An 8999-nucleotide genomic window follows, 5' to 3' on the forward strand; every position below is an offset into this window, starting at 1 on the left:
TACCCGAGCACTTTTTCATTATTCAATTTTCAATAATTCTGTAGCAAATCCTCCACAGTATTTTATTTATTTATGCCTTCCCTCAAATAGTCCTTGCTTCAGTATCTTTCATTTGAAAATGAAATAAAAATTTACTGGACCATGTCTGGGAGATGCTTGTGTCTAATAATTTCATTAGCTTTTCCCTGATGAATTTTGTAGACTTCACTTCTTCCACTGAGATGGGCTTACATGGATCAATTAAGTGCAGTCATTCCCTAAGTGGAAAATCAAATTAAATGCAAGACAGGAAAAGAGAATGGTTAAACTATGGCACTCTGCTGTGAGATGGGAGTGGCTTTGTGAGGAGACCAGTCATCCTTGGAAGATGTTACTGTCCAGTTTTGCTTTCCTTTCTTGTCTGTGCAATCTGACACCCAAAATATGGACAGCTCTTGATGCTTTAACTCCTGCTGCTGTGAATAGAGCTGACTTGTTGATTGTACTGGGGAGAAAGCCTGGTTGTGCCTTTCCTCCTCCCAAAAAGGAGTGCCTGGAGTATTACACTGAAACCTGGGAAAGGCAGTCCTGTCTTCTGGCAGTGACCCAGGAAAGCACTTAGGGCAAAAGGAATTTCTGTTTTGTTGTCTTGTCCTCCGTGAATAATGGACCAAACCTGGCAGTGGGACCTCTGGCTCAGGGCACTGCTTTGCACATGGAGTCCTGAAAAAAACTTCTGTGCATTCAGTGAAACAAACCAAAACTCTCAATTAGTATATTCTCAGGTGAACAAACTGAATATAATCCCATTTTATCTATATAATAGAATTTTTAATTTTTTTTTGTGATTTGGAGACATTTCTCAATTAAATAAGTAGCTGTTAAATACCTAGGACATGTTCTGATATTATGCCACAGCATATTTGAAAGTCCACATTAATAAATGCCTAGAGAGAGAAATAAACTTTACAGTGTCTCCTTATCTTTACTAACTACGCCAAACACTGTGCATTGGAAAATATGTCAAATCCCCCACAAAAAAGTTTTTGACTGCTACAGAGGTTTTATCTTAGTCTCTTTTTTGTACATAAATTAAGTTTGGAGCTGTGAGCGTGGGTAAAGCCTTAGGGCTTGTTGGACTCCAGCTGAGATGCCTAAGGCTCTGTGTCAATGCACAGAGGTTCTGAGATATTATCCACTGATTAGAAAGTAATGTTTTAATTTGAGGCTTGGAGTCCAACTGCTCTTTCATTTAGTTTGACATCCTCCTTGTTTGCCTTTCTGGCATCATGCCACAGATAGTGCTGAAGCTTCTCTATCTTAGTAAAAATAAATCTAGAAAGCCTCCTATTGTTTATGAATGCAGGTTTGCCATTAAAGGTGATGCAATTGATGCCAGTTGGATGATAGAATTCAGGTATCATTGGATAGCACTGGAGAAATCGACACACATTCAGAAAAGAAAAATTCAATGTTCTCTCTAGATGTCTCTTCATTACCCATTTTTAGACCATAAAAGAAATAATGCTTTTCTATTAGGAGAAATCAGTGAGTTCTCATTTATGAAAGCAATTCACCTGCAGTGTGGAAACTGAGAACTGTTTGTTTGCTCATCTGGTTTTTACACCTTTTTAATATCTAGGTGTATATGACCGAAATGGGAGATTGGGCCTGTTTTAACTTACATAGACATCCAGAATATTGGACTTTCATCACAAATTTACTCAAAGTTAGGAGTTATTAATAGTTTGGAAACAACTTCTGAAAAAGCTGCTATTCAAAGCAGGAGAAAGGCACAGACACTGAAGTAGAGCTCCTTCTGAAGGTACTGTATGGCCTCTGAGATTCTTTAGGGATCTGTTCCAAATATCTGAGGTTCTCAATTAGTTTAAAAAATACCCAAAGTAGACTCATGCCATAGTGTCATTTAAGTAATAATTTCATATAAAAATATCCTGTAGTGGCTATATTCTATGTGCTGGCAGCAGAAATGTTCTGTGTTGCTGCATAATATTTTCACTTAGCAGTGAATGGTTACTCAAAATTAGGCAGACAAGAAGACTGAATAATGCATAAGATCTGTGACACAAGCAGAAATATAATTCCTTTTTCCAGGACCACACTCTAATGCTTTATCCATAAGATTATCTTTTGCTGTCAAGATCATTTATCTAAAAATTGAATAGTAGAACTGGAAAAGATAGAAGGGAAATCAAAGGAGCTATGGAATGGTTTCTGTATGAAGAATAATTTTATAGACAAGGACTCTTCAGAATGAAAGAGAGAGCACTGAAGGGAGAATATGACATAGGACTGTAAAATCAAGATTGCAAGAAAGGAAATGAAGAATTTCTCATAAAAAAAAGAGGGAGTGATTGTTAACTGGAACAAAGTAGAAGTTTATTCACTTGATGGGTAGATAAAGAGTGAATCACATTTCCGTAGGATGTTGTGGCATTAGACTGGTTCTAAAATGATCACAAACATTGATGAGATAAAAAGCAAGCAAGAGCTATTAAATATAACTAATTTAAGCACAAAGGCATTAATAAAGATTCATTATTGATATTTAATATTTATTCTGACTCAGAAAATCCATAAAACATAACAAACTAGAAGCTGCCAGCAGAATTTGTGTACTTTGTCCCTGAGTGCTTCTCCAGGCATCCTCTGCTGGCCACCCTCAAAAGATGGGCTACTGAGCTAGACATAACTTTGGAACTCACTTTTACTAGGAATGATTGATTAGGGAGCTGCTGACACATTAAACAAGGTATTAGAATGAGAAAATCAAATGTTTATACCCCAATGCTTAAAATTAGCAGTGATACTTCATGGGTACATAAACATCATCTGTGTGGATTATTATTCATATCTTCATTGTCTAAAAATTACTTCATTTTCATTATATTAAAGAAAACTATCCATAGAGTTATAGCAGCAGATCTACCAGGAAGTATTTTTTATTCCAGATAAAGGAGAAAGCTTTGCTTTGTGGCATTGATCATGGTTTTTGCTTTACTTCTGCCTGAGAACTTATGCTAAGGCTTTATTCTTTAAATTACTTAAAGCTTATGGTTGGCAGGTTTTGCCTTCCTGTTCTTTCCTGAAGCAGGTTTCAAGGGAATAAAGCTGCACATAAGATGAAGATGTATATCTTATCAGTGGTCCTAAAACAAAAGAGATAACATCCTGTAAAAGCCTAACTATATATATGGAATAAAACTGGCCATAAATAAGAGTGATTTTGAGCTGTAATGTTGATATCTATTGTCTGAATCCAGTAGTCCTGCATCCTGTCTTGGAGAATGACCAACGTGGGCTGCCTAGGGACCAGAGCACAAAAAGAGCAGGGACACAGTGATATGTCCCAGAATGGTCTCCCAGTCTCCCATTTTGCTGCTCAGGGACTGTCTGACCCAGGGATGGCTGTAAGTAAGTGTATAATTAATAATTCATTGTGGTCTTCCACTTTTCGTGAACTTGTTCTCTTTTCCCTTGGTGTTGTGCAGCTTTTTAGCAGCCACCACATTGTTTCCCCTCTTGTCCCTTTCCTCACCATTCAACCCTTTCAAAAATATGACATCTGTGCTCAACACAGAATACAAATAATGTGAACATGTACATTAAATACTTCTAATATGTCTAAGTGTAATGTTTATGTTGAAAAACAGAATATTCCAGGACAACAGTGATAAACTTTGTTGTCAAATTTGCATCCCATCATAACTTTTCACATGGATCTTCTGAAATTATTAATCTATTAACAGTGCTTATTTTTACAATAAGCACTTGTTTGTTTTGTTGAAAAGGATCTTGGGTGAAGGCACAATATTGAAGAAGTTTGTGCTTGGTGACATTAGATACCTACCAAGCTCTTAAAATGTTGAAAAGAGAAGAACAATTTAAGAGCAATTCAACCAGCCTCCTTCCCCCAGTTATGTTTCTCTCCTGCTTCTGAAAAGTTGTGTGGTTTCATCAAGAGGACCAAGACAATCTCAAATGAAGAGCTGTATATATCACTTTCAGATGTAGTGCAAGACATTATTGAGGCCCATCACTAAAATGCCATTCAGCCCATCAAAATATTTCTTTGACAGAAACAGGACTTTTTCCAGAAAGATTTTTGAGCTTACATATTGCCAGCTAATATTTTAATCTGAGGTTTAAAAAAACAGGACAAAGCTGAGTGAGAAAGCCTTGGATAAAGCAGCCTCGTTACCTGGTAAGTTTATTTAATGGTTGTACTTCAAATACTATTTGCAATATTCTGGGACTATGACATTGTGTGTTTGCTCAGAAAATTTGTAATAATGCTTCAATGTACTTTTTGTGTGTAAAGGATTTTACATATGCTAACATTGGATTTTACTTGTTGAATTATTACTGATTTTTTTTATGGCCAAATAGATGGCCAAATTCTAGTTTACTCATTAAAAAATAAAAAGTTTGGCAAAGGACAGAATTTTAGGTAATACTGAGCACCAATATTGTCTTTGCACAAGCAATATTATACCTAAAAATATTAAAATTCTAGTCTTTATATTGTAGAAAAATAAACCATAATAAATAATTACAGACTGTCATTATGAATGGCAGCCCATACCTTAGTTCCAAACAAGGTTTATTTAAAAATGCATTTAAACCACAGTGACAGCAAGTGTCTTCTTTCTCCTCCTACATTCCAAAGATGAAGCTTAGCAGGTTGGTTTGTTAGGTAGATGAGAAGGAAGAATATTTCACTTCTAGCCATGCTTTGTACCTCAGCATTGCAAATCTCCAAGATTTCATGTAAACCTAAGTAGGTATATGTATGAAAATAAAAAGCAGAAGAAAATGAAAGACAGCAGGAAAGATATATGTAGTTTTACACCCCTGATTAGCTTCATTTTTTATTTCTTGCATAAAAACCCCTGTCTTTGAAGCTTAAAAAATGAATGATTTTCTAGCTTTTCATAAAGGGTTTTAACGCCCAAAAGTTTGAAGGCTTTGTTGCATGTCTCCTGGCAGAGTCCTGCATTTTTCCAGTTTTTAGTCTCAAATTTATAAAATAACTGCACAAAAATAAATTCTCATTTTATTTCCTTCTTATGCTGACTGCAAAAGTCTGTGATTTAAAACAGAAAAGCAGTTTGGTCTGGCAAAATTAAGATTTCTAAAATCACACCCTTACTTGGACTTTCTTGATAAATTTCCATATTTCTATAGTATAAAAAGGAGGAATAATTATACAAAACCTAATTTTTCTCCAGTACGAATGCATGCTAACTTTAATGCTTGGGGAATTATTTTTATCTTTTTTCTCTTTGGTAATCTTTCGTCTCTTTTTTGCAGATTCTAGGAGACAATCTATTGTGGATCTCACATTAGAATAGTTATTTCAAATGAGACTGGAGCAGTGGTGCAAAAAGCTGAGTTGTTTTTGAGGTAAGAGTAAGAAAAAGGATGCAGAGGATGCAGAGGTAAAAGTGAAAAGCAGAGGCTGAGGATGCTCCAGCTTGGGACCTGGAGGACATCCTCACACATTTCTGTGTGGCATGGGAAGTGGGTTTCCTGGCAAAAGCAGAGAATTGAAGGGACTTCAGTTCTAAAACTGCTATGGTGTAAAATCTATTTTCCTCCTTCAATTCAAAATAATTTTCTCTCTTTAAGTATTTATTAATTTATTTGAAAAGTAGAGCTAACTTTAGAAAACAATCGAAAATAAAGCCATGGGAGGTTTCTGAGTTGATTAACAGTAGGGAAACATATGGACTTTCAAATATTTAGATGCTCCTCCCTTTTTCCAGAGGAAAAAAATCACAAAGGCATCAGTTAGGATTAGAAGAAATGTTCAGAAACATCTGAAAAGAATTTCATTTAAAGTTGTTAGGAGGAAAATGCTCCTTGATGTTGAAACATAAGATAATCTTAGCAGGAGATATGACAAAATTCCCTGTGGGTCTTTTTTTACTTAGGGCTATAAAGGTGAGAAATGTGCAGTAGAGAAGAGTTCTTCAGCGTCAGGACCCAGACCAAAGGTCTTACAGCCTTGTCATGGTTCTTCATAATGTTCTTCAGAAAAATTACTTCCCTCTGTTCTTTTTTGTCTAATCCAAACCAGATGACACCAGCCAAGCAGTGTGCTGTGCCCTAAACTTTGTGTTCTTGCCACCTACCCAGGTAAGCATATTTTATTTTCTCTTGCCTTCATTTTACTTCCTAGAGGTGCACTCAGGAGAAGCTGTTAATGTTGATGAGGAGCCTGGTGTCACCCAGCTCATGCAGATAAAGACAGAGAGAGACAGGCTGTTCTGAGATTTGTTTGGAGATTAAATGCATCTCACATCTAGACTGGGAGGTTTTGACTTTGAAACCAGGAGAAGGTGCAGTGAGTCAATGTGAATCAGAGAGGAGGCAGTCATAGCTGCCTTCCAGCATTAATGAGCATTAATCTAGGATGCTCTTACACAAACATTTGCTTATTTCTAATGAAAATTAGGTTTTTCAAAGAATTGTAGTTACAGAAATAATATTTGGAGCAGGACGGTTTTAGCGTTATTCGCACTATATGGACATCACCACATGTTTTACTTGTCAAAATCCAGCTGGCATCCAAAGTGAACTGATTTAATTTGTTTGAAAATTTAGAAGTGTAAGAAGTAGAGACTGAAGTAAAACATCCAGTGAAAACCAGCACTGGTGCACAGCTGTTTTATTTTCATCATCTGCCTTATTAAATTGACACCAAATTTTTTCTCTATGAATCAAAAACTAGAGATAAAGACTCCCAACTTTTTTTTGCTATGAGGTAGAAATAATAATCTATTTTGTATTGCTGGCTACAGATGCTTTGAGGACAGGATATCAGATGAAACACCAGCAATAAAAATAAAATTCTCCTTTACTGACAACCAGCTTACACACACAGTGCTAGGTGATATCAGAGTGGTAATTCTGCACACCAGATGCTGAATGAAGGGGCTGGACCAAGCAGCCATTTCCACTGTGGACTCAATCTAAACACCACCCAGTGGATGCTGTCAGATCCAGTCAGGTTTCATGGATTGATATGCAATTCCTTGCTATTTCAAAGAATAAGCAATTTTAGCAAAAGTTCCTGCTGTTCCCAGTTATCCCTTGGGATTCAAGTTTCCCTAACAAGAGAACTTTTTCAACACTTTTCTGCATTGCTCATCATTCCTCAGAGCAAATGAGGCCATACACACCTTGTTTTATACATACCTACCTTGTTTTGTATCGTTTTTGTTGTGCCCAGCACAACAAATGTGACATTCCTTCATTTTACATGAATTCTGGGGTCATTGCTTGTTTGTTCTACATGAATACAGTAACTTAGAATAATAAGGCATTTATGTATGTAATATTTCTCCTTTACTTCTGTCTAACTAATAGGGACAACCTTGGAAATAGCTGTCAAATTTCTTTGTTTACATTTGCTTATTTTCTTCAGATCACAACCTCACCTCCTTCCTTGCTGCTGTGACAAGTTCATTACTGGATCCCACCCCAGCTTTTCTGTGTCAGCCAGGCATCCCACACTTCCTCTGCACTCAGAGGAACATCTCCTTGGCCAGCCTAAGCCTTTGGGGAACAGTCTTACTGATGCCTTAAGTTTTAGCTTTCATCTTTTCAGATTCTGTACTGCATCGGTGTGTGACTCTGAACTTCACATGAAGTGTTAGCAAGTTGTCCTCACAGCTCAGTCAGAAAACATCCTGCCTGAGAACCAAGGACACCGCTGCAGATTCAGGCCCAAAAAGTATAAAAACCAGCAAATTCAGGAGAGCAATCTGGGAGGATGGAACTTCATAACCTGAAGCTGTAATTGGACAATTAACCTCAATATGGAAATGGACCAAAACTTATAAAAGTTTGAAAAGTTGGGACCCACCATCCACCTTGGTTGGAACCATGGCCAGGCTCTTGTGCTGCCCAAGGTGTGTCCTTTGAAGGCCTTTTCATAAATACCTACTTTGTTCCTTTAACTCTGTCTAACCTCTGTTCTAAGTAGCCTCTCAAGGCTTCATAAGAATTCTAAACAGGTCCCAGGGTCTGTATGAATACTCATATGTACTACATCTCTATTCCTGGAATGATCCAGAAAGGCATTTACATATCATGGGTAAATTCTTTCCAGTTTTACACAGCTGAAGGACTGAAGTTTCTTCATGGTTTGGTTTGTTTTCTCCAAGGGTTTGCCAGCTGGTAAAAGGACAAAGCTGAACATGATGTGAAAATGATAAATGACTACTTCCAAATGTGGGGTAGTTATTTGCAAGCATTTTATTTTAGGATTGTGCAGTGTAATTTTAAATTATTATTTTATTCAATTATTCTTATTTAAATTATTATTTTGTTTTGTTAATTATTTTATTTAAATTTGAATTACATTATTTTACAGTTTTCTCAATCTCAATTATTAATAATACATCGAATGAAAGAATGAAAAGCTCTTTTTTGTCTACTCACTATGTACTATTGAAATAATGTGTTGTTTTAAAGAATTTTTAATCACTTACTTAAGAGTTTCTATTTCACACTTTTTTTCAAACATCTTGCTTTTTTTCAAACACAAATTTAATTTGATAGGTGTTTTTCCATTAAAAGTAAAAAAAAAAAGCGGTGGGATGGGGGGAGAGCAAATCTTAATTTCTATGTCAAAATACCATTTTTTTATGATGTATTGCTTCTCTACAGAGTTCCTACAGGGGTTTGCAATATTCACCTGTGCAAGGAACAGCACACTGTAATTTTTCTTGCTTAATTTCCCTGCAGGTCCCCTCAAACCCTGTAGATCCCTTTTTGCAGGGATAATCAGTTTTCAGTGGCCTCTCCTGTGCTTATGAATGCAATGTTCTTAATGAAGACATTGAGTACCTTGAATAAGGAGATGGGCACATAAACAAAATGTGCTCTGTCCATGCTGTACCTAAGCCAACCAAAACCACCTTGGTCTAACACTCAATAGTGTAGTGTGCTAATCATAATGTAGTATTAGTAATGTGGCAGATAATAAA

General features: G+C 36.3%; 1 long non-coding RNA gene across 1 annotated transcript; it reads left to right on the forward strand.

The window, feature by feature from the left end:
* Positions 1-5331: 5331 nt before the first annotated feature.
* On the forward strand, positions 5332-8050 carry LOC136568427 (uncharacterized). Its single transcript, XR_010785210.1, has 3 exons — positions 5332-5406; positions 5937-6141; positions 7433-8050. It is a non-coding gene; the product is annotated as an uncharacterized lncRNA (long non-coding RNA).
* Positions 8051-8999: the final 949 nt, after the last annotated feature.

Source organism: Molothrus aeneus, chromosome 2 (assembly GCF_037042795.1).
Source record: "Molothrus aeneus isolate 106 chromosome 2, BPBGC_Maene_1.0, whole genome shotgun sequence".
Taxonomy (NCBI): Eukaryota; Metazoa; Chordata; class Aves; order Passeriformes; family Icteridae; genus Molothrus; species Molothrus aeneus.